This window comes from Marmota flaviventris, chromosome 2 (genome assembly GCF_047511675.1).
Source record: "Marmota flaviventris isolate mMarFla1 chromosome 2, mMarFla1.hap1, whole genome shotgun sequence".
In the NCBI taxonomy this organism is placed as follows: domain Eukaryota; kingdom Metazoa; phylum Chordata; class Mammalia; order Rodentia; family Sciuridae; genus Marmota; species Marmota flaviventris.
This window is the reverse complement of record NC_092499.1, coordinates 80,666,887-80,694,076: the sequence shown is the minus strand read 5'-3', so window position 1 is coordinate 80,694,076 and position 27,190 is coordinate 80,666,887. Positions and strand designations below refer to the sequence as shown.

The 27,190-nt window shown below is 38.8% G+C and overlaps 1 protein-coding gene across 9 annotated transcripts in view; it reads right to left on the bottom strand.

Moving 5' to 3' along the window:
• Rnase10 (ribonuclease A family member 10 (inactive)) overlaps positions 1-20,438 on the bottom strand; it is a 44,842-nt gene extending 24,404 nt beyond the window's left edge. For 4 of the 9 annotated variants that reach the window (XR_011706654.1, XM_071608053.1, XM_071608059.1 and 1 more), the window contains exons 1-2: positions 19,884-20,438; positions 19,625-19,742 (exon numbers count right to left, since the gene is read on the bottom strand). The gene's annotated coding sequence lies outside the window, so the exon portion shown is untranslated. Of the gene's footprint in view, positions 1-4,361; positions 4,450-4,620; positions 4,696-19,624 lie in introns of those variants that run through there. The other 5 variants (XM_071608056.1, XM_071608055.1, XM_027929649.2 and 2 more) reach the window with 4 other exon arrangements.
• Positions 20,439-27,190: the final 6,752 nt, after the last annotated feature.

Genomic DNA, 27,190 nt, shown 5'->3' with positions numbered 1-27,190 from the left:
GAAAACTTCAGACCAATATCTCTAATGAATATAGATGCAAAAATTCTCAATAAAATTCTGGCAAACTGAATACAAAAACATATCAAAAAGATAGTACACCACAATCAAGTGGGGTTCATCCCAGAGATGCAAGGTTGTTTCAACATATGGAAATCAAATAAATGTAGTTCATCAAATCAATAGTCTCAAAGATAATAATTATATGATCATTTCAATAGATGCAGAAAAAGCATTTGTCAAAATACAGCACCCCTTCATGTTCAAAACACTAGAAAAACTAGGGATAATAGGAATATATCCCAACATCATAAAAGCTATCTGTGCTAAGCCCCCAAGCCAACATCATTTTAAATGGAGAAAAATTGAAAGCATTCCCTCTAAAAACTTGAACAAGACAGGGATGCCCTCTTTCACCACTTCTATTTAACATAGTTCTTGAAACACTGGCCAGAGCAATTAGACAAACGAAAGAAATTAAAGGGATATGGATAGGAAAAGAAGAATTCATATTAGCACTATTTGCTGATGATATGATTCTACACCTAAAAGAGCCAAAAAATTCCACCAGAAAACTTCTAGAAATATAAATGAATTCAACAAAGTAGCAGGATATAAAATCAACACCCATAAGTCAAAGGCATTTCTGTACATCAGTGACAAATCCTCTGAAAGGGAAATGAGGAAAACTACACCATTTACAATAGCCTCAAAAAAAAAAAAAAAAAAAACCTTGGGAATCAGCTTAATGAAAGAGGTAAAAGACCTCTACAATGAAAACTATAGAGCACTAAAGAAAGAAATTAAAGAAGACCTTAGAAGATGGAAAGATCTACCTTGTTCTTGGATAGGCAGAATTAATATTGCCAAAATGACCATACTACCAAATGCACTATACAGATTCAATGCAATCCCAATCAAAATCCCAATGTCATTCCTCATAGAAATAGAAAAGTTAATCATGAAATTCATCTGGAAAAATAAGAGGCCAAGAATAGCCAAAGTAGTCCTTAGCAAGAAGAGTGAGACTGGTGGCATCACTATTCCAGACCTTAAACTAAACTACAGAGCAGCAGTAACAAAAAACAGCATGGTATTGGCACTAAAATAGACCTATAGACCAATGATACAGAAATGAGGACACAGAGACAAATCCACATAATTACAGTTATCTCATATTAGACAAAGGTGTCAAAAACATACATTGGGAAAACTGGAAATCCACATGTAACAAAATGAAATTAAACCCCTGTCTCTCATCATGCACAAAACTCAACTCAAAGTAGATCAAGGATCTAGGAATTAAACTGGAGACCTTGTGCCTAATAGAAAAAAAAAAGTAGGCCCGAATCTCCATCATGTCAGATTAGGCCCCAATTTCCTTAATAAGACTCATATAGCACAAGAATTAAAACCAAGAATCAATAAATGGGATGGATTCAAACTAAAAAGCTTCTTCTGAGCAAAAGAAATAATCAGTGAGGTAAATAGAGAGCCTACAGAATGGGAGTCAATCTCTACCACAAGCACATCAGATGGAGCACTAATCTTTAGGATATACAAAGAACTAAAAAAGCTTAACACCAAAAAAACAAATAACCCAATCAATAAATGGGCCAAGGAACTGAACAGACACTTCTCAGAAGAGGATATACAATCAATCAACAAATATATGAAAAAAAAATGTTCTTCATCTCTAGCAATTAAATAAATGGAAATCAAAACTACTCTAAGATATCATCTTACTCCAGTCAGAATGGCAGCTCTTATGAAGCCAAACAACAGCAAGTGTTGACAAGGATGTAGGGGAAAAGGCATACTCATACATTGCTGGTGGGACTGCAAATTAGTGCAGCCAATATGGAAAGCAGTATGGAGATTCCTTGGAAATCTGGGAATGGAGCCACCATTTGACCCAGCTATCCCTCTCCTCAGACTATACCAAAGGACTTAGAAACAGCATACTACAGGGACACAGCCACATCAATGTTTATAGCAGCACAATTCACAATAGCTAAACTGTGGAACCAACTTAGATGCCCTTCAATTGATGAATGGATAATGAAAATGTGATACACACACACACACACACACACACACACACACACACACACAATGGAATATTACTCAGCATTAAAAGAGAATAAAATCATGGCATTTGCAGGTAAATGGATGGAGTTGGAGAATATAATGCTAAGTGAAGTTAGCCAATCCCAATAAACCAAATGCCAAATGTTTTCTCTGATATAAGGATGCTGATTCATAATGGGGTTGTGGGGGGTGAGCATGGGTGGATTAGACAAACTCTAGATAGAGCAATGGGGAGGGAGAGGAAGGAGGAGGGCCTGGGGTTAGGAAAGATGGTGGAATGAGATGGACATCATTACTCTAAGTACATATATGAAGACATGAATGGTGTGACTCTCCTTTTGCACAACCAGAGATGTGAAAAAATGTGCTCTATCAGTGTAATGTGAATTGCAATACATTCTGCTGTCATATGTAACAAATTAGATTTTAAAAAGTGTTGAAAAACAAGAACACATGTGGGAGAAAAACATAATTATAATAAAAAGGAAGTCTGCGAGTTTTGAGAGGAAGGAAGGAATGGTTTGGTGAGTTCAGCAGTTTGTTTTGTTTTGGTTTGGTTTTTGGCAGCCAGTAATTCAAACCACTCCCTGTCCTGCCTTTGATTTATTTTTCTATTCTGGGAGTAAATTTGCAAAACACTGAGATTTCAAGGAAGAAAGAGCCAAGGGAGTGTCCAAGGGACATTGTTTCACTCAGACTGTTGAGAAGTCAGCCCCATACCATGATGGGCCTTTTAGCTGGGCTCCCCTAGATCTGAGACAGCTGGGTGGCCAAATATTGCAATGAGTAGATGGAATGGAATGGAATGGAATGCCCTCAGAGCTGAAGTAGAGACGAGGAGTGTGTGTGTGTGTGTGGGGGGGGGGGGGGGGGGTCAGCACTGGAGTCCAGGGAGAGACACCAGGACAGTGGGAAGCACTGGGCCCTCAAGTTCTCTATTTGTCATCCTTTACTCACAACAGCGAGTTGCAATCAGGAATAAATGAAGTCAGCCTGGCTCTGGGAGGCAGGAAGGAGGAGGGAGAATGGATAATGCTCATTTGCATTGGACTACAAATGTTTCCTCAAATCACCCTCCCATCTCCACAGTTGCACACAGAGCCAACCTCATTGTAAATACAAGATAAAAGTCACCTGATGCCAGAATATTCTTGAAGTTTCTTCCCATCACACTCCAAGTTTCTTTCCACACACACTGTTTAAGATTTGACCATCTGAGTTACATTCCTGTAACATTCATCTTTTTACCCCATTTTGTTATTTAATGAAATTACTTCTGAAAGGGCTGACATACTTAATTATAGTTGCAGTCAATATCACTTTAGTATGATTTCATATAAAAAGTCATTATTCCTGGGAGATGAAAAAAGAAAAAAAACTAGCACTTATAAAATGCCTACTGTTAGGGTTAGTAAAAAATTGGGTTAAACACTTTATTCACATTATCTCATCCAGTCCTGATGCTATGAGGTATTGGATGTTACATTCTCATTTTATAAATGTGCAAAGAGAGCATTAGGAATCTTAAGAAAAATACTCAAGATCATCCTTCTAGTAAATGATGGAGTCAGCATTTAAACTCAGATGGGCCTGACTCAAAATCTATGTTTTTGGAAGTCTGATGTAGACAGGAAAAAAAGTACGGAGATACAAAGATAGACTGTCAGGGGAACCCCACAGTAAGGAACGCTGGACACATTGGAAGAGCATGATAGTACTAAACAATAGGAGTGAGAAGGAAAAGAACACTGATAAAGAAGTAAATGAGTGCTGAGAATATAGTTCAGTGGTGGAGTACTTGCCTAGCATGCACAAGGTCTAAGGCTCAGTCCCTTAGGAGGGAGGGAGGATAGAGGGAAGGAGGGACAGAGGGAGGGAGGGACGGAGGGAGAAAAAAGAAAGAAAGGTGGTCAATAGGTCATAGAACCACATGCTTTTAGAATAACCACAAAATGCTGAAACAGTGAACTAATTTCACAGAGAAAGGACCAAACTTCCATACAATTGTTACTATGTGATATTTCCACTTGAGATAGTAGCCAAACAAGTTTTAGTGGAAACATTTAATCCACTTGGCAAAAAGCCTCTGAAGTCGAAAGAAGATATACCAGCTAAACTGGTAGCTTCTAATCTTTAACAACCAAGGACCCTTTTTAGTTCTCTCAGCCCCCAAGGGTCCCTACAACCTACATTCTTCAGGTTTCAACTATTTCTCCTACTTAGACTGAGAGGAGATAACAAAGGCATCCAAGGAAGGCCAGATGGCCACTCACAAAGGATCTCAAGAGGTGGAGGTATATTGATTCCCCAGGCCACGCTGGCTCCTATCCTCAGCTCACACGTCCAGACTTGACTTTGCTTCTGCATCAGACAAAACAGTACAACAGCTTTCAGTTTCATGAGATCATCTCACATTGACAAATTCCAAAATAAGACTACAAACAAGAAAAATATGTGCAGTGAAAAATAAGCCTGCCCCACACATTCTCTCTCTGACTCAAGTGGGAGACAAAACTATGAAGAGCTGTTTACTTGTGGAGCAGGAGAGATGAGTACTGTGGTTCATTCAGGCCAGGATGAAGTTGGGGAAACATTTCTGACTTGGAATTAAGAGCTGAGTCATTGTGGCGGGGCATGGCAGTCCATATCTATAATCCCAGTGACTCAGGAGGCTGAAGCTGGAGGATTGAAAGTTCCAAACCAGCCTTGGAAACTTAGTGAGACTCTCTCAAGTTAAAAAGGACCTGGGAGCATAGCTCAGTGGTAAAGCACCCCTGAGTTCAATATTCAGTACAAAAAAATTAATAATAATGATGGGGGGGAGGGGAGAACTGAGCCATTGTCATAATCCTGAGAAGTACTGGCTTAATAGGAAACAGTTCCCAAAATTTAGACTTTCCCTTTCTAAATGAGGCAGATACAGTTTGATCCATTATGCCTAGGTTGTGTGGAAGCTACAATTGCTACAGTTCCTGAAGCTTGAATTTTGCTCCCCATAGCTAGAGTCTGTGGGTTTGTACCCACCCCCATTAATATATTAAGAATATACAATTCATTTTCCTATTTATTTATTTAGGTATTAGGGATTGAACCCAAGGGCACTTTACCGCTGCACCACATCCCCAGTCCTTCTTATTTTGAAGCACTGTCTCACTAATTTGCGTAGAACCTCGCTAAATTGCCAAAGCTAACCTCAGACTTGTGATCCTCCTGCCTCAGCCTCTCTAGCTGCTGAGATTATAGGCATGCACCGCAGTGCTAGGCATTTTTCCCATTTTTATTAATAATAAATAAATAAGTAAATTCATCCCCCAAAAAAAGTTTTTGATAAGGAGGAGAAAACCATAATGAGTTGAATGTTAGCATGTTGTGGCCTCATTCCGAGTAAATGTATGATTTCCATAAAGATTTCTGAAATTTAAAATCTGCTCACAGACCTTTTTTTTACATTATAAGATCTAGGAACACTCTTGAAAGGACTGCCAACAACCATATCTAAACAAACAAAAACAAAGACTGCTCAGGTCAAGAAGGTAGACACAGGTGTACCCCAGTATGCAAATCAGATATTTTCCTTGCACAAAGAATCATCCCATGGGAAGAGCAACTGAGATAAAATTTCTTTATGATGGGGCTTGCTTTCTCTTCATAAAACCATCTGGTGCTCTGGTCAGGTAATGATGATAGTCAAGGCATCTAGTGGTCCAAGAAGCAGAAGCTTCTTCCCATATATCCTGATAAAGATACCAGATCAACTAGTCAGTCCTATTAGCATGATGCTCCTAAAGAGCAAGTTACAGAGCCTAGGGAAAGAACAACTCACCAACAAGAAACTGACTTTTCTGAACCTTCTTGAGATCAGAGACCAAGTTCACTTGGTTGGCAGACACTGGGCACAGGAGTTAGCACTGAACAGGTGCCTAGTAAATTTTGGAGAAGGAGAGAGAAGGGAAAGGAAGGAAACAGAGAGAGGCAGGGAGCCTGTAACAATGCCTGGAGGAGAGAAGTTAAGATGAACTATGCAAGAAGGAAGAATCGTAGCTCCTCAGAGATGGTCCTCTACCAGACTCCAAGGATCCCACACTCTTTGAAAGCTTCTTTCTTATCCCCCCAGTACTGTATATATGGTTGCTTTAGTCTGGCTGGCCAGATACACAATGGAGATTCTACCTTCAGAAATGAGAGTTGGAGAAATAAGAAAAGGGAAAGTGTTTAGAATTCTAGTAATACATATTGATAAGATATGCCAATCTTATTGAATAGGTGACATGATGGTGAGGTAGTTATGTAAGAGATGTAGTTATTCTTAGAGATGCAGCCAATATACTTATAAGAAAACTGACAGGCCTGTAATCCTAGAGATTCAGGGGGCTGAGGCAGGAAGATTGTAAATTCAAGGCCAGCCTCAGCATCTTAGCAAGGCCCAAACGACTTAGTGAGCTCCTGTCTCTAAAAAATAAAAAGGGACTGGGGATACGGCTCAGTTGTGAAGCACCTCTGGGTTCAATTCCTAGTACCAAAAAGAAAAAGAAAAAAAGAACTGGCAGGATGTGTGCAGCAACTTAGTTTCAAACAGCTCAGGGGAAAAAGGAAGTACATGTGATAAATTGTTAATAATTGATGAATTAGGTGAAAGGTGCAGTACTGTTCATTACACAATCCTCTCAACTTTCCTCTAAATTTGAAAACATTCTAAATAAAAGGTTAGGGACAAATGGACAAAATTTAAAAATTTCCCCCAAAATATATTAAACAGACCAAACTGGTAATGGTACTTATTTTGGTTGAGGGATATGAGATTCCTTTTGTTCTTGGTTATACTTTCCAATTTTTCTACATTCATATATATTGATTTTCTACTCACATAATATTTTTATTTAAAATTTAAGCCACAGCAAAAACTCTTTTTCATCTCTCTGGCCTCTCTCATTGCATCAAACACCCTACTCCTGGGCCTCAGCAAAGAAAGCCTCCTGCAAACCACATTTCTTAACAAGTGCTCCCATGCATATTACTAGCCCCATAAACCTTCTCCCATCACGCTTTTCTCATAAACTATTGCCCACAAAAAAACATGCCCCCTTTAAACTGCTCTCCTGGAACAAATGGCTTCCTTTACCACTGAGTGCACCTACGTGCAAGGCTTCCACCCACAAACCATTCTTCTCCCAAAGTTTCTGCATAACCTACCCACACCTATCCTCTCTGAGTCACTGCCTCCATCCCCTGAGGTCAGCCTTGCTACACATTGAATTACTTAATGTGAGGCTAAAGATTTCTCAATGGCTAAGCTGAAAAATGTTTCTTCTCTGGCTGATGAAGCAGTAAATTTCATCCAGGTTTCCCTGAAATCTGTCACAGACCCTACTCTTCCTGCCTTTAGTGCACCAACTCCTCCAATCCCACCCCTAAATGGGTCAAACAGAAATGGACATGCATGGGTATATAATTACTATAGCATAAAAGTACAGTGTATAACCTAACCCTCTTTCTTGTAAGGTTGGGAAACTCTACTATTGTTATTCAAGTTTTTGCAAAGAAGTCCAAATGTTTCAGAAAACATGGTTTGAAAAGAATTTTAGAGTCAAATTTTTCTCTATATAGCCTTGTCCATTTTTCACCCAGCCTCTGCTTCAACACATCAGGAATGTAACTCAAGGATTTCGTTTTTGCAGAGCTCTTCCTGCTATTGAGTGGAATCTTTCTCTTGTCCTAGTCCTACTTCTCCAAAGTTGCAAAAATAAATTTGATCCTCCTGCTCTTCTTCTAAACAAATGCTGTTTTAAAATAATAAGAGATGGCAGCCATAAATACGAATGAAATTATGGCATTTGCCAGTAAATGGATGGAACTGGAGACTATGATGCTAAGTAAAATAAGCCAATCCCCACCAAAACAAAGGCCAGTTGCTCTCTCTGATACATGGATGTTAATCCACAACAAGGGAGGGAAAGGAAGGGAAGAATAAAAGTTCATTGGATTAGTCTAAGAGGAATGCAGGGAAGGGAGTGGGGATAGGAATAGGAATGACAGGAGAATGAATCGGACATAACTTTCCTTTGCTCATACATGAATACACAACCAGGGTAACTCCACATGATGTTCAACCACAAGAATGGGATCCTAATTGGAATGGGTTGTACTTCATATATATATATATAACATGTCAAAATACACTCTACTGTCATGTATATCTAAAAAACAATAAACAAACAAAAAAATAATAGGAGATAGGGTTAGGGATGTATCTTGGTGGTAGAGCACTTGCCTAGCATGCACAAGTGTGAGGGCTCTCTCTCGCCCAGTGAGGAGGTCCACAGAACAGGGTAGAGGAGAGTGTGGCTGCTGAGTTGCTAATCAAGACCTCCAGAGACCAAGCAGGAAGCAGGTCTGATTTTATTGCATAATTACCATGTATATAAACTCAGGCAATAGCTAAGAAGATTACAGGCAGCCACCAGTGCAATTTCTGCTAACTGTCCTTGCAGTGACCAATCAAGGAGTGAGCTGTGGAGCAAGCGCAGGGACTGCAACACATGGCCTCATGCCCAGGGCTGTGCCTATGGGGTAAGTGGCCTGCTGCTCACCACCTAGCATGGGGGAGTGGCCTGCCATTCAGACGCTCTTAATGTATGCCATGTATGCAGTACTCCATGCACTTGTCCCCACACACAAGACCCTGAGTTTGATCCCCAGCACTCTCCTACAACACACACAGAGGCACACATACACATCCTAAAAGACAGAGATTCACAACCTAGTTACATCTCCAGCTTGTCCCCAAACTTAACTCCCCCTCTCCCCAGGCCTCTCATATTTCCATGCATTTCCTCCTCTTATCACTATAGTAGACAAGAAGACAAAGTCCTGCATCAGCTATTCCTGTGGCAATTGGAAAACTCATGTAATCTTTCTCTACGCCTCCCTTTATTTATCTGAAAAAAAATGAAAATGAGAATAATTCAGTGATATTCGCTCAAGGTTCTCCATTACTATCAAAATTAAAAGGACAAAAATATAAAATATTTTGTAAACTGTAAAGTCCTATCTATGTACATATTACCTTCTGCAGTTATTCACATTAGAGGTCTACTCTCAGCACAATCGTCCTCCTATTTTCCATCACAAATTAAGGCCCTTCTCTACTTGACATTTTTGGTAAAATTTGGTCACACACATTGGGATTCAGCATCAATTGTGCTTCTGGAATGATAGTGGAAGTGATTACTCCAAGAATATCAGTCTATTTAGAATGCTAATGAGCCAGGGCTGGAGACAGTTCTGTTGGTAGAATGCTTGCCTTGCACATGTAAGATCTTGTATTTGATCCCCAGAGCCACAAAAAGAAAAAGTAAACTTATAATGACAATAACCCAGCCTACTTCTTTTTTTAAAAAAAAGGTTTCAACACAATAACTATAGCTTCCCTCTGTATTAGCCATTCTTCCACATCTCAACCAGTTTTATAATTGCTTCTTTCACTCTTTGGCTTTGGTTTGGCCACATTACCCAAATGCATTCCCAAACTAGAGCCTTTGGGGTCTCTAAGCAGATTTTATCACTGAGATTCTTGAGCAAAAGGGTTGAGTTCCCCCTATTATCTTTAAAGAGTCTGCTAAAAAGTCATTACCTTGCAAGGACCAACTTACAGTTTTTTTTCTATTTCCCAGTTCTGCTGTCATCTTATGGTTGGCTGTCAAGTCAGAACCACATTCCCAATGTGGATTCATTTCTCTCTATCCACAAAGGTCAATATCACACAGCACAGTTGTTACTGTACTATAAGCAAGCCATAGGGTACTGTCAACATCAATTAAAGACCTTACTTAACTCCCAAACTATAGAACAGCCTAACTCGTCTTCTCCTTCATATCATACTCAAGACCTACTTGATTTTACTCTGCTTCAAGATATTTCCCATTGAGAAAGAAAGAAAGAGAGGCAGAGGAGGAAAGAAGGAAGGAAGATAGGGAGGGGGGGAAGGAAGGAAGGAAGGAAGAGAGTAGGGAGAATAAAAGAACCTTTCCTGAACCCACATTCTTCCTCTAACTACCACTTCCTAAGGACCATCCCCAAAATTCTCAAAATAGTTGTTTGTACATGTTATCTCTACCTTTTCATTTCACCCTCTTTCTGGTGCCCACTCTAATCAAGGAACCATCATTGCTGCTTCTTTGAGACTGTTTCTCGAGGTCAGCAATGACCTAGATCACCTTCTTCTGTTGAGACACTTTTTCTTCACTCACCCACTAAGACATTCTACACTCTGGTTTTTCTCCTTCCTAATGGCACTTTTTCAGACTTCTTTGCTGGATCCTTCTCTTCATCCTGATGTATGTCCCTAGGTGATATCATCCAGATCTTTTGTTTCACATGCTATTTTATGTGATGATGACTTCCAAATTAATATATCTAGCTTAAATATATCATTTATCCTACTACATATTCCACAGAATATGGAAAAGTCTATACTTTTCCAATGTAATGGTTGCAGGCTGGGATGTTGTTCTCTGGTAGAGCACTTGGCTAGCATGCTTGAGGCCCTGGTTTCAATCCTCAGCATTACCAAGAACAATAAAGTGGTCTAACTTTATAGCAATAAAAGTAAACTTTTCATTACCCTTACCAAACTGCTGCTCTCTTAAGATCTCATCTGAGTAAATGGCAACTCCCTTCATTTAGTAGATTAGATTGAAAACTTAGAAATCATTCTTGAGTCATCTCTTTTTATCAAAGCTTATTTTTTACATAACAACAAGCCCTATCTAATCTACCTATTAAAATATCTGCAGCATTTGACCTTTTCATGATTCCTGTGTCATAGTCCAAGCCAAAGCCAACATTTAGCCTGGTCTAACACAGTGGACTCCAGATCAATCTACTTACTATCCTTTTTCCTCCATACCACTAGTATTCTACAAAGCATACTACAAAATTCCAGATTTCTGGAAGCAGATAAGTCAAAAATCACTTCAGCCTGGTTTAGTGATCAACAACTGTAAGTCTGGGTGGCTGAGCAACTTGAAACAAAAACTTCCTAGGCCCCCCTTGTGCAAGAAGGGTGCCCTACTGGTCTCTTCTCAAAAGAACTTTACTTTTAATTATTTGAAAATGAGGTGGATGTCATCTTGCCAACTCCTGAGATGCCCTAAAATCCATCTTTCTTATTGTCTCTGGACAAAGTCTTTGGGATTTATTTAGTAGCAGTAATATCTTTAACAATTGCAACTTCCTTAGCCCCAGTTTTACTCCTGCCTTTCAAGTTCAAGTTTTTCAAATCTTTCTGTTCTGCTTTCTGCTCCTGAATATCACAATAAACTTGGCTAAAAGCCACCAACAATAAACATGCCACTTCTTTAATGCCATGCTATCTAGACATTTCTTCTATCAGGATACCAAGTCCATCGCTTTTAAAATCAGCCTCCCAACAATGTCTCAGGACATGGGCATAATGCAGACTACTTCTCAGCCAGAACATGACAGGAAGAGCTCTAGTCCAAATTCCAATAACTGTCCATTTCTGAACATTTTTGAGCCCTGTCTTCTCTTGTCCACAGTTCTATTGGCATTCTGAGCTCCCACCAGAATTTGCCATTAAGCTCCACTTACAACAATTTAAATAAAGCATTTCCAGCTTGCACTGCTACACATCTCAAAATTCCTCCAATAAATTCAAAAAAGCCCTCCAAAAGCTTCTGAACCATATCAGGTTAATCACAGCAATAACCCCACTCTGTACCAATTTCAGTTTTAGTCAGCTTTTTTCTTGCTGCAACTAAAATACCCGACCAGAACAATTTTTTTCTGGGGGGGGGGGGGGGGAGTTAATTTGAGGCTCAGGGATTCAGAGCTCTCAGTTCATGGACAGCAGTTTCCATTCCTCAGGGCTTGAGGTGAGGCTGAACATCATGGTGGAATGTGTGGCAGAGGGAAGCAGCTCACATGATGATCAGCAAGCAGAGAGAGAGAGAGAGAGCTCCACTTGCCAAATACAAACACATACCCTAAAGCCATGCCTCGAATACCCCCCCACCTCCTCCAGCCATATCCCACCTGCCTTCAATTAATACTCAGGTGATTAATTCACTGATTGGGTTAAGGCTCTCATAACCCAATCATTTCTCCTCTAAACCTCTTCTTGCATTGCCTCACACATGAGCCTTTGGGGGACACCTCACATCCAAACCACCACACTAGACAAGTGCTCTGCCACTGAGCTAAAACCCCAGGTACGAACAGCTTATTCTTTAAGACACTAAAAAGATCTCAACTTGACTAAGAAAATCAAATACCATACTAACAACTACACTATTATATTTGGTTAATTTTCAGTGAAAGTTATTTTACCATGAAAACAAACCTCTTTAGCTGGATGTGGTGGTACATGCCTGTAATCTTAGTGACTCTGAAAACTGAGTTAGGAAGATCAAAAGTTTGAGGCTAGCCTCAGCAAATAAAGGTATTGTGTCAAACCACAACTAAAAAATAAATATTTTAAAAAATTTATAAATAAAATAAAACATTGGGCCATTAAAAATGTTGAGTACCAATGTGTACTACAACTTGGATGAACACTGAAAATACTATGTTAAGTGAAAGAAGCCAGTCACAAAAAATCTACACAATTCTTTACATAATTCTTTTCATATGAAAGTACAAAATAGTTAAATCTATAAAGATAGAAAGTAGATGAGTGGTTGTTTGGGTCTGTTGAGCATAGGGGACACTAGGGTTATGGAGAAGGTTTCCTTTGGAAATGCTCTAATTGACTGACAATGACCACATTTGTCTGTGAATATACTAAATACTATAAACTTTAAATAAATGAATTTTATGTGTGAATATAAAATATTTTATATGTGAATGTATATATTATGTGAATATTTCAATATGGCTCTTTTTTTTCTTTTTCATTTTATTTTATTTATTGCCAGGCATGCTGATACATGTTTACAATTCTAGTGACTCGGGAGGCTGAGGCAGGAGGATTAAAAGTCCTAGACCTGCCTTGGCAAGACTTTTAATCCTCCTAAACTTTGCAAGACTTTGACTCAAAAAAATAAAAAGGGCTGGGGATATAGCTCAGTGGTAAAGTGCCCCTGAGTTTAATCCCCAGTACCAACACAAACAAACCAACATAAACAGAAGAAAATTTACGTATGCATATGAGTACATATGAATTTAATAAACTCACTTAATGAATCTAAAATACTAAAAATGCCCAAAATATTCCACTCAAGTATCTCCAGGACATATTTTTTAATCTAAGTACAGATCAGCAATAGGAAAGTCAAGCACCAAATGCAGCCTTCCTCTGGCCTCCAGTTATCTTTCTGCCAATGTCCCACAAGAACACTTCATGCCCTTGTCTAGCCACAGTGATTGTGACAATGACAAATGAATGTGCATAGTACTTTTTTGCAGGTCTGTGCTTTGGCTTACCCTGATGTGAAATCCTTCCTACCTTCCATCCTTTAAAACTAAGCTCAGGGGCTGAGGTATTATTCATGAGTTCAATCCCCAGCACCTCCCATACATACAGAACTAAGTTCAAAAATTTTTATGAAACTTTCCCTACCCTACCCAATCTCCACTGTCTAGTGTACACAATCACTCCTTACTTTGGGTCCCACAACATGACTTATACTTACTTCATACAAGCCTTGTACAACAGGTACTTTATATCTTTTAAATTGTAGGGCAGCCAGGTGCAGAGGTATACACTTGCACTCCCAGAGACTTGAGAGGCTGAGGCAGGATTGCAATTTTGAGGCCAGCCTCAGCAATTTAGTGAAACTCTCAAAAACCTAACATGACCCTGTTTCAAAACAATAAATAAATAAATAAATAGGGCTGGGAATGTAGCTTAGTGGTAAAGTGCCCCTGGGTTCAATTCCCAGGACTCCCTCAAAAATAAATAAATAAATAAATAAATGTGTAGGGCACTTGAGAGAAGTACCATTTTTATATTCTCAACTTAATATTGTTATTTAATGCTATATAAAGAAATATTCAAAAATAAAGAAAAATATCTAAACCATCTCATAAAATGAATGCTAGAGTCATGCACATCTCTAAAGGATGCACAATACTTCTCTCTAAACCAGTTCTCAGAAAGAAATAATAGATAGTAGCAGTTCCCTCAAAGGCCTGGGGAAGACTTTAGTGAGGAGTGGAGAAGAAGATGAGAGGAAAAGAGGCAACAGGACCACTCCAGAATGCTTTTTCTTTAAGCAAGGCTCAGCTAAATTGGTCAGTGACTAACAAAGGATTACTTGAAAGAGTTCTTCAAAAGCTTCCTGTTCCAAATACCTCTTCCATATTATACCACTAACAATCATCAGTCTTTTTCTTCCAAGTACTGGGGATTGAACTCAGGGGCACTTTACCACTAAACCACATGATCTGATCCTTTTTTTAATTGAGACACAAAATTGTTGATGGTGATCTCAAACTTGCCATCCTCCTGCCCCAAACTTCTGAGTTACTGGGATTACAGACACGTACCACCATGCCAAGCAAGTACTGTCCTTTCCTAAAAGGCACATAAACCTGGGAGGGCAGTGTGGTTTCAATCATGCCAGCCAGCTGAATGCAAGTTGATAAGCAAAAATAATTGCAAAACAATGCCTACATGCAGCATGACAGGAACGTTCTGATCAAGCAAAAGTGAAAGGACTACAGCCCAGAAAGCAAAGAGTAGGAAGAAAGAAGGGCCTCAAAGAAGCTGGGTATGAACTAACTTCAGAGGTTGGCCTGGACTGGCAGGAATCTAGTCAGCAGGGGGGCCACTGGCAGCAGACAAAAGGATGCTTGCCACTACATTGTCAGAATGTAGTGATGGAGAGTATGGCTACAGAATGTGAGAGTAGAGGGGAAGTAATGCAAGAAGAGATATGTAAGGGGCTTAATAAATTCAGATATTCATGAGGGTAGACAGGGAATGAAACAATCAGAAGAAAGGACAGAGGCAAAGACTGGTCTGAAGAAGTGGTCATTGAGTGTCAGAAGTTAGCCCTCCCTCAGCTTATAACATCTTTCAACATTTGGCTTTTTTCTTCATCCTTTGCTGCTCACACATCATCTTGTCCCCATTCTCAGCTACTTGTCTGAGAAGCAGACAGTCACGCAAGATATGTGGCTCACACCTTTTCATGCCAGTGTTGGGCTGTGACCCAGCCTCACCCCAAATTGCACTAAAAAATGAAAAAAATTATTTCATCTCTCTTTATTGTAAAAACATTATGATATTAATTAAATTCCAGGAGGTTCTGGGCTGGTCTTGTTTGGTCTCTAGTGCTTTAGGTGAGGCAGTAGTAGAAGCTACTGTGTGACAGTCAAAGGCCTATGTCAAACCATGGGTATATCCCCAGGTGTGACAGAGCATGGGCTCTGTCTCTTACAAAGAATGGAGGTGAAAACAAACTGCTCTGAGAAGACAATTGAGCAAGAGTTTCTAGTACCAGAAGTATCTGGTAGAAAAGTGGGGAAGGTGAAGGACGGGGATCTTCCACTCCTTTCCTTTCTGCTATTATTGAAGGGTACAGGCACATGACCCAGAAAAGGGCCAAAGAAGGTAGCAGTTACTTGGATCCCATTAGCGGCTGGACCATTCCAGGGCTGGTCAAATGGTATTGTCGGGGCGGGGGGGCGGGGGGTGGAATGCTGGCCATAAGAATGGAGACAAACTTTTCCAGTTTCTGTGCAGCTTGTTTTCCAGTCTCTAATACTTCCTCATGAGTTGTCTTTTCCAGGCTTTCATAATCCATGATGACCATGTTAGTGATAAGGGAGAAGCCAAAGACTCGAAGCCCACAGTGCCATGCAACTATAACTTCTGGTACTGTGCTCATGCCTGATTTGGAAAAAGAGAGAAATAAACTGTTTGGGATCCACAAATGACTCGTCCTCACCTTTGAGACTATCTTTTTTTCTTTTTAGGGGGAGGATGGGGTGGGCTGGGAGCATACCAGGAATTGAACCCAGGGGTTCTTAACCACTGAGCCACATCCCCAGCCCTTTTTAAAACATTTTTATTTGGAGACAAGGTGTCACTGAGTTGCTTAGGGCCTTGCTAGGTTGCTGAGGCTGGCTTTGAATTTGCAATCCTCTTGCCTCAGTCTCCTGAACCCTTGGTGCACAGGCATGCACCATCATGCCCAGCTAGACTATCATTCATAACTTCATTGAGAATTTAAAAATTCACCAGGGGCAGTGGCACATACCTGTAATCCCAGCAATTTAGGAGGCTGAGGCAGAAGGATCTCAAATTCGAGGCCAGCCTGAGCAACTTATTGAAACCATGTTTCAAAGTGAAATATAAAAAGGGTTGCAGATGGAGCAGGAGTTATAGCTCAATTGGTAGAGCGCTTGCCTTGCATGCATAAAGTCCTGGGTTCCATCCCCAGCACCACAAAAGAAAAAAAAAGGGGGTGGTGGTTGGGGGTATAGCTCAGTGATAGAGCACCCTTGATTCAATCCCCAGTACTGAGGAGATAGGAAGGAAGAAGAGAGAAAAAGAACAAAAAACTTCAGTGCTTCTCTTTCATGCTCAAAATAGAACCCAAACTTCTTACCATAACACCTGCCTGTGTTTCCAAGCCTGCATTTCCAAGTTTGTCTATCATTTCCCTATTCTTTCCGCTCTAATAACATTGGCCTTCCTATTGTTACTAAACTGCTAAGTTCCCTCAGAACTTTCATGTTAGCTATAATTCCTGAACAATCTTACCTCATCATTGCATTGCTCACTATCTACTCATTCAGGCCTCTCTGGGGAGGACTTCCCTGAACCAACCTATTTGAAATCACTTGTCCCTTTATTATCTTCTTTTCATTTCTTTTATTTTAAACTGCCATATTGAATACTATAAAATTCACCCATTTCAAGTATATGGTTCAATAATATTTTTGGTAAGTTTATTCGATTTTATTTGTTGCCACTATCACCATCAGTCACTTTTGAAATATTTTCATGCCTGGAAATAAGATCTCTATGCCATTTATATCAATTACTATTTCCACCCTTAGCCCCAGGAACCCACTAATCTACTTTTTGTCTCCACATGTCTTTTCTGAACATTTTATATAAGTAGAATCATACAATACATGGTTCCTTGTATCTGGATTTTTTACATAGTATTATGATTTAGATGAGGTGTCCTCCAAAAGTTCATCAGACAATACAAGAATTTTCAGAGGTAAATGAGTAGACTGAAGTGTAACCATTATCAGTGGATTAATCTGTATCAGTGGACTGAAGTGGATTAAGTGGGTGGTACCCGTGGGCAGATAGGATGTGGTCGGAGGAAATAGGTCAGTGGGGACATACCTTTGGAGTTATATTTTGTCCCCTAACCTCCTTCCTTATTGCCATGTCCTTAACTGCTTTCCTCCACGGCATCCTTCCACCATGATGTTCCACTTCACCTCTGGCCCAGAGCAATGGAGTCAGCCATGTGTAGACTGAGATTTCCGAAACCATGAGCCCCAGATAAACTTTTTTTTCTTTACATTGTTCTTGTCAGGTCTTTTGGTCACTACAAGGAAAAAGCTGAATAAAACTCATGGTGTGTTTTAAGGTTCATCTATGATATAGCATGTGTTAATAATGTGTTCCTTTTATTGATGAATAATATTCCATTGTGTGTGTGTGTGTGTGTGTGTATATATATATATATATATATATAAAATATATTTTGTCTATTCAGTTGCCAGTTGGACATTGCAGGTTTTATCTTTTATGAGTAATGTTGCTGTGAATGTTTTTGTGTATTTAAACGGTTTTGGGGGGTAGAAACTTACAAGTAAAATTGCTGGGTCATATGACAGTTTTGTGCTTAATGTTTGTGAACCTGACAAAATATTTTCCAAAGTGGTTACATCATTTACATTCCAACTAGCAATGAATAAGTGTTTTTTGCTTCTTTGCATCCTTACCACCATTTTTTGATATTCATCTTATTTATTCTAAGGAGTGGGAAGTAATATTTCATTGTAATTTTTAAAAAATGTATATTATATAAACAAGCTTCTTTTAAATTTAAGTCAATATACATAATTGGCCTAAAATTTCAATAAAACAATAAATTTTAAAACCTTTTGGAAAGTCATTTCCTTAAAAGTAATTTTCCTAGGACAGTAACCAAATGTAATATTTCCCAACACCACCATAATTGGACGGGCTCCAATAAGTTGGAACAGTATGTTCCTTTCCCACTGAAAGTTTACACTAAGGGTTGTTAAATATAAACTCTACAAGGAAAAGAACCTTGGTATTGCTTTCTCTTAGTAGTACAGGAGAAAAACTCAGCCTAGTTATAAGAAAACTGCAGTATGAGTTCAGAATATTGTAACAAATGAAGCTAGTGTGAATGACTCATATTTTATTCTAGAGCCCTTATATATAAAATCCCCAGGTTAATGTTTGTATTATCAGCTAGAGGATTAGTTTACATGACATAGAATGACTTATGCAAAGTATAATGTACTTAGCATTCTGCTACTATGAAAACAAGAACAGCCTAGACAGGAGAAAAACAACTGGACTATAAGTTATACACACAGTAATGTCAAGAGTCCCCACCACTTATGTTGTAAAACATTTCACTTAAAAATGTCAATACCAGGGATTGGGGTTGTGGCTCAGCAGTGGAGTGCTTGCCTCAAACATGCGAGGCACTGGGTTCGAGACTCAGCACCACATAAAAATAAATAAACAAAATAAAGGTATTGTGTCCATCTACAACTAAAGTAAGTAAGTAAGTAAGTAAATAAATAAATAATGTCAATACTAGTCAGGTGCAGTGGCCCAGTGCCTGTAGTTCCAGCTACCCAAGAAACTGAGGCAGGAGGATTGCAAGTTTGAGGACAGCCTGGACAACTTAGTGAGACTGTTTCAGAATAAAGAATTTAAACTGCTGGGGATATAGCTCAGGGGTAAAACACCCCAGAATTTCATCCCCAGTAGGACAAGAAAATAAATAGTTTCAACACTACAATATACAAAACAGCTACTATAAATACATAAAGTTTACTTCATAGCTGTCAGTTTACTCTTCTTCAGTTAACCCTAAGTTACATTTAGATGAGGTGTCCTCCAAAAGTTCATCAGACAATACAAGAATTTTCAGAGGTGAAATGAGTAGATTGAAGTGTAACCTTTATCAGTGGATTAATCTGTATCAGTGGACTGAAATGGATTAAGTGGGTGGTAACTGTGGGCAGAAAGGATGTGGTTGGAGGAAGATGAAAGATATTCAGGAGATGAAAGACAGTCAAGCCAGGTATGCTGGTGACTTCCTTAGTTACATCTACTTGGAAGGCTGAGATGGGAGCAGTGCTTGAGCCTTGAAATTTGGGGCCAGTATGGGCAAAATAGCAAGACCCCACCTCAAAACCAAAATGAATAAGTCAACATTTTATCCCAATGATACATGGTCAGACTTAATAGCCCCAACTGTTAAACATTTGGATCAAGTCATAACCAGTTTCATTGCAAAAAGACCCATACACATGTATTTATCAACTCTAGTACCTTTATAGCACCCAAGTCAGCAACATACAGGAACTTGATCATGAGAATAAATGTCACCGGCCCTTTCTGCAAATTGTCCCTCTGGAGTAACAGTGTGAACAGTCACTTTTCACATTGACTAAGGAAAAACGGAATGAAAAGTACAAATGCAACATAGTATAAACAATCTTTTGCAAAAAAAAAAAAAAGTCACAAATTAAGCCAAAGTATTTCATAGAAATGACTATAAACAGCCTTCACTTATATTCGCTATACCCACACAGAGCAAGCCAGCTGGATGTCCTTGAGCACAATGGTGATCCTCTCCCTGGGGATGGCACCCAACCTGCTACAGCAGCCACACAAAACCTCCAGGTAGCTTCCCTAGCTCCCGCTGGGGTGCTCTAAAGCCTCCAGTCGGTTTTGAAATCCTGCACGATCTCCTTCAACCGTCTCTCCAAAGGTAGCCCTTAATGCTGGATGGATTTCAGGTAATGACGAAATCTCTCCAAACGCCTCATTCCGGTAGTCAACAGGTTTCTTCACTCGGGAAACAGAAGGGAGCGCTTTTCCTGGCAGCTATAGCGGCCCATCCCCTTGTTACGGCTATTTTCTTCCTGTGTTCTTTCTTTCTCCCTCCTGTTGCTCCCCTCCCCTGTTTTCTTCTTTTTTGTTGTACTGGGGATCAAACCCAGGGCCTCCCTAGGTAAGGGCTCTGCCAACTAGCTACATCCCCAGTCCATTTTCTTTCAGCCCACATCTTGGACCATTTATAGGACCTCCTGATTGTTCAGCTGTGCAATGAAAAGCTACATTCACAGAGCAAATAAAAGAGGCTCCTCTGAGGAGGGGACAAAGCGTTCTGTTCTGTTTCATTGCAGTTAACCCCCTCCCCCTCCCCCTCCCCCTCCCCCTCCCCCTCCCCCTCCCCCTCCCCCTCCCCCTCCCCCTCCCCCTCTCAGGGGTGCTTTACCACTGAACTACATCCCCAGTCCTTTTTTTTTTTTTTTTGGTTGTTGTTGTTTCAATATATTTTTTTTATGTTGGTGGACCTTTATTTCATTTGTTTATTTATATGTGGTGCTGAGAATTGAACCCAGTGCCTCACACGTGCTAGACAAGTGCTTTACCACTGAGCCACAACCCCAACCCCCTTTTTATTTTTTATTTTGAGACAGGGTCTTGCTAAATTTCTGAAAGTCTTGTTAAGTTGCTGATGCTGACTTTGAATTTGAGATCCTCCTGTCTCAGCCTCCAAGTCACTGGGAATATAGGCAAATGCCACAACACTTGCTTCCTTCTATCACTTTCTATTCCCTTGCATTGATTCTTTTTTCCTTGACATTTATCATTACTTTTGATTTTTTTTTTTATATTTGCATTTATTTTAGTGTGACTCTCCTAATTTAGTGTGAACTCTGATGGCAGGAACATTGTTTTATTCTTATCCATGCCCTAACACCTAGACCGTTTGAGTAAATGAATAAACGCACCCTCTACATGTGCTCTTCTCTCCTGCTGACAAATGTCATTACTAGATTCAGATTAATGATAAGACCTGATGCAACATCCTTTGAGTAAATTAAACAGTGTTATTTCACACACACACACACACAAAAAAAAAAAAAAAAAAAAAAAAACACAGAATAAGTCAGCTTAATCAGAGAAATGAACTTACTTTCCAATTTGAACAGAAGTAGAAACATTGATTTCACTACAAGCGTGTATCATTACTGAAAACTCCTAAGTAAGTGAGGAAAGTTTATGGAATGTAACAGTCTGTCTTGATCCAGCCTAGCTGTACTCACAAGCAAGTATAAATCTGCCCAGACCCCTTCCACGAGCAGAGGTACCTCATAAGTCCAATAGTTATGCAATGTATAATACTACTGCAGATTAGCTTGTTTCCCTAAAGCATCTCTTGAAGAATTTCCAGGATAGTAGAACTTGGTTTGAGAACATTAGAACGCATTATGGTGGAAATATAACAAGAATCAGTTTCCTATATTTCCAGGAGACCTGCCAACAAGCCCTTAGACCAGCCATAGGTCTTATCCTAAAGTGAAGACTCAGAAAACAGGAGATAGTTTAGAAACTGGACAGCAATAAAGAATTGTAGTTTCAGAGATGGGGATGTGGCTCAGTAGTAGAGTGCTTGCCTAGCATATACAAGTCTTGGGATTTGATTCCCAACACTGAAAAAAAAAATTCATAAAATTGAATTAGATGCGTAGTGGTGCATTCTTGTAATCTCAGCTATTCAGAGGCTGAGGCATGGGGATCACAAAAATCATGCCGGCCTCAGAAATTTAGCAAGACTCGTCTCAAAATAAAAAATAAGCTGTACATGGTGGTACACACTTATAATCCCAGTGACTTGGCAGGCTGAGGCAGGAGGATCACAAGTTGGAGACCAACCTCAGCAATTTAGTGAGGCTCTAAGCAATTTAATAAGATCCTGTCTAAAAACAAAAAAATTTTTATAAAAGGGCTAGGGATGTTATCAGTGTTTAAGTACCCCCTGTGTTCAATTCCTGGTACCAAAAAATTTTTTTTTAATTAATAAAAAAGAACTGGACATATAGATCAGTGATAGATCACCACCTCTGGTTTCAATCCTCAATACAAAAAAAGGGGAGGGGGACAAATTTACAGAAACTATCTAAATTACTTTTTTTTTAATTTTGTTTTGGGGGTAGTATATGGACACAACACCTTTATTTTATTTTGTTTATTTATTTATTTATTTTAATGTGGAACTTGAGGTATTTTTTATTGTTGTTGTTGTTTTTGCCCAGTGCCTTACATATGCTGGGCAAATGTTCTACCACTGAGTCACAACCACAGCCCCCTAAAATTACTTTTAAATCAATTTTTTTTTAATTATAGTCATTCTGTTTATTTGTGAGCAGAGAGGGGGAGTTGGCATCCAAGGAAGCCTAATGATCTAAAAAATTTTGGACTCCCATAATTTTACATTTCAGGGGCTTCACAGTTCCCCAACATATTATTTATTATGTCCAGAGTGAGAAACTTCCCACCTCCAAAACAACCACTGGCTGGTTGTGGTTAATCCCAGCGGCTCTGGAGGCTGAGACAGGACAACTGAGAGTTCAAAGCCAGCCTCAGCAATGGTGAAGCGTTAAGCAAATCAGTGAGACCCTGTCTCTAAATAAAATACAAAATAGGGCTAGGGATGTGGTTCAGTGGTGGAGTGCCCCTTAGTTCAATCCTCAGTACCAAAAAAAAAAAAAAAAAAAAAAAAAACACTGTGTCAAATTTCATCTTTATCCCCTATTACAATTAAATTATTTTCATACTTTGTTTGCTGGAGTTGGTGGAATTACAACAATGGTGGTAGCCATTATTATTATTTTGGTGGAGCAATGGGGATTAATATTTTGAAATTGACCTTAGACAATATCTAATTAGTAAAAAGAATATTTGGTAGAACTAGAACTTGTCAGGATGCATATACAGAAAGTAGTATTGTATTCCTACTAATCTTTTATTACAAATTATAACAGAAGTTCCAGTAGAAACAGTTCAGAATAAAACAGGAAAAGGAAAAATCAAAAAGGCTAAAATCAAAAGCTAACAAAATGGCGCTTGTGCGTGCGCAGACACACACACACACACACAATACAAACAGAGGAAAGAGCAGGAGAACAAGGAAAAAATATTGGCAAGTGAGATAAAGCAATCTTCTTAGAACAATGAAACTGAAAGAGAAAGCCAAATGAGGAGGAAGGGTTCTTTGACCTAAAAACAAGAGAACAAAAGCAGATTAATCCTGAAAAACATTAAATCTAATTTAAGCCCAAACTAAAAACCAGGCAAAGAAAAAAACCCCTAAAGACAAGAAATTTTTCACTTTTTCTGAAACACAAATTTACAATAACAGAAATCCCAGGCAAATAGCCAGTGTGTGCTCAAAAGATGTCCCTTTGAAACAAAACTTAATTATAAAAAGCAGAGGCCTATTTACAAGGAAAAAAGGCAATACAAATCTGAGCCAAATCAAGTTTAGGCAGAAGGCACAACACGGAACGAACAGCTGTCTTCTCCCCACCTTCTCATCGTATTCGGGAGCAGGTGGCATTATCTATTTGTCTCTATTTCTATTAGTAATCCACACACATACTAACTGGGAAGTAACTGAGAAAAAAAAAAAAGAAAGAAAAAAAATTAAGACAAAAGCAATTTTCCTGTGCTTCTAAAAACTTTGAGTTAACCCACATGTATCTTTGTCAACATTGACTTAAAAATCAAATCAGCTCATTAATTTACTGATGTGAAAAGATGTCCAGTGTATTTAGTCATTAGTTAAAACAGAAAGATGTGTAACAATACATATGATATGTTAACTTCTGTATATAATAAGAGATAAAATGAAATTTTATATTTATTTATATTTGCATGAATCCTGGAAGGATGCAAAAAACACTAATAACTGGTTACCAAGGGGTGGGGAAGGAAAGGCCAATACGGGATAGGATGCAGGTGAGATTTTTCACTATATACATTTTATGCTGTTTAGTTCTTTCACTGTGTGATTGTACCACCCATTCAAAATTTTAAGCTAAGAAAAAACAAATTTGACTTAATGTGTGTTTTTCTTTTTCTTAACATATATGTTTTAATTAGGAAAATATTATCGGTCTGGGTAAAAAATAAGGAAGTAGGGGCAAAATCTGGACATTGCAAAGGCACTGGTTTAAGAAATACTGTGTATAAGTAAACTGATAGTAGTTGGAGAAAAAGGAATCCCCCTTTCTCTCATTTACATTCTTTCTTTTTTCTTCTTCCATTATAATCACAGACCACCGAGTCTCTACAAATGCACATTTTTCCAGGGGAAAGTCAGATATTTGGAGCCATAGGGTTGCCTTGGGGACTGACCCACCATCTGATGGCAAAGTTCATGGTTCATAATTTCATGTTCCTTACAGACAAAATAGGAGCAAATCTCATAGTTGATGTACATACATTGTAAACTGGTGGAGCATAACTAATTAATGCATGACTGACTGGCCAGTGCACAAGACTATGCAATCAAATTTCTCACCTCAGTACTCTGTGGTGGTACTTTTATCATTGGGTGAGACTGTAAGGCAGGAATTTTGTACCAATTCTAAAGTCACTGACATGTTGCCTCCAGTGTGTTTTCATTTCCAAATTATTGCCTTTGCTTTTTCATATACATATTTTTTTTCTTGTAATAGCTTATGCTTGTGTGTATGTGTGTGCATGTATGTGCTTGACATCAAACACAGGGCCTTGCACATGCTAGGTTGTTTTAGTCAGCTTTTTTGTTGCTGCGACTAAATACCTGACTAGAACAATTTTAGGGGAGGAAAAGTTCATTTGAGGCTCAGGGTTTCAGAGATCTCAGTCCATGGACAGTAGGTTCCATACCTTGGGGTTTGAGGTGAGGTTGAATATCATAGTGGAGTGTGTAGCAGAGGGAAGCAGCTCACATGATGATCAGCAAGCAGAGAGGGAGAGAGAGCTCCACTTGCCAAATACAAACACATACCCCAAAGCCATGCCTCGAATACCCCCCCACCTCCTCCAGCCATATCCCACCTGCCTTCAATTAATACTCAGGTGATTAATTCACTGATTGCGTTAAGGCTCTCATAACCCAATCATTTCTCCTCTAAACCTTCTTGCATTGTCTCACACATGAGCTTTTCGGGGGCACCTCACATCCAAACCACAACACTAGGCAAGTGCTCTGCCTAAACTGAGCTAAATGCCCAGATACTAAAAAGATCTCAACTTGACTAAGAAAATCAAATACCACACTAACAACTAAACTATTATATATGGTTAATTTTCAGTGAAAGTAATTTTACCATGAAAACAAACCTCTTTAGCTATAATCTCAGTGACTCTGGAAGCTGAGTCAGGAAGATCAAAAGTTTGAGGCTAGCCTCAGCAACTTTGTGAGATCCTGACTAGGGTTTTTTTGTTTGTTTGTTTGTTTTTTCAGGCAAGCCTCTTTCCTTCCAGTTAGGCTTTTATCTCCAAATATGGTCCTTAGTGTAAAAGTCTTCAATGGCTGCCCATCTTACTTAGAAAATAAGGTTCTTACACTTCATCCTGGAACCAAGGCCCAAACAATCTAGTCCCTCTCTATCTTCCCCCTCATTTCTTCAGTTGAACTATTTTAGTCTGTTTAGTGATTAAACATTTCTGAATTTGCCTGCATGAAGCACCTTGTTCCACGTCTTTGCCACCTATCTTTTCTTGTAAGGCTTAACTGAAATCTCATCCATTCTTCTTCCACATACCCAACCTACCCTCAGCTCCTACAAGGTTGTTTCTCCTTTGAATTCCTGTAACACGTGTAATCACTAATACTTAGCATGTGCTATTTTTCACACGTTGCTGTATATCTTTTTTTTTTTTTTTTTACTTTTTAAAAACTGGGCCCTCTTCCTTGCAGTCCAGTAGAGAAAGCCAAGTTTAAACCATGACAATATAATGTACAAAATGACTAGGAGTAGTCATTTTCTTTATCAACAAAAGATTGTTCCTCTTCTTATGTGTATACCTGTTTCTCATCCATATTGAAAGCATTTGTCTCATATCAGTTATGATTTTTAGGATAATGTTTTATTCATATCACATAATAGATACTGATTGGCATCCAAAAAGATGACTGATAGGCTCAAGAAATAAAGCTGACTTGAATGTGCGTCCTGACATCACAAGACTCAGGAAAACCCATCTATATTGCAGGCATCCTGCAGCCTCTCTAGAAACAAAAGGACTCATCAGTTTTCTTTTTTTTTTCCCCCAAGAACTTCTTTTATATAGGAAGCACTTCCAGACCTATTTCCCTTAACTTTGAGCCATTATTCCCTTGCTCTCCTAAACATTTAGTTTTGGCTGGATTGGTCAAATTTATACATTAAAAAATTATAAATAAAATGGAACTCAAAAAATTGTTGAGTACTTGGATGAACACTGAAAATACTATGCTAAGTGAAAAAATCCAGGCACAAAAATCTAAATAATTCCTTAAATAATTCTTTTCATATGAAAGTACAAAATAATTAAATCTATAAAGAGAAAGTAGATTAGTGGTTGTTAGGGTCTGTTGGGGGTAGGGGACAGTGGAGGAATGAGGAAGGTTTCCTTTTGAAATGATGAAATGTTCTAAAATTGACTGACAATGACCACATTTAGTTATGAATATACTAAATACTATAAACTTTAAATAAGTGAATTTTATATGTGAATATAAAATATTTTATATGTGAATCTATAGATTATGTGAATATCTCAATACAGCTCATCTTTTTCTCTCTTACTTTTTAATTTTATTATATTTTATTGCCAGGCATGATGACACATGTCTACAATTCGTGACTTGGGAGGCTGAGGCAGGAGGATTAAAAGTCCTAGACAGCGTTGGCAAGACTTTTAATCCTTCTTAACTTTGCAAGACTCTGACTCAAAAAAAAATAAAAAGGGCTGGGGATATAGCTCAGTGGTAAAGTGCCCCTGAGTTTAATCCCCAGTACCAAAACAAACAAACCAACAAAAATAGAAGAAAATTTATGCATGCATATG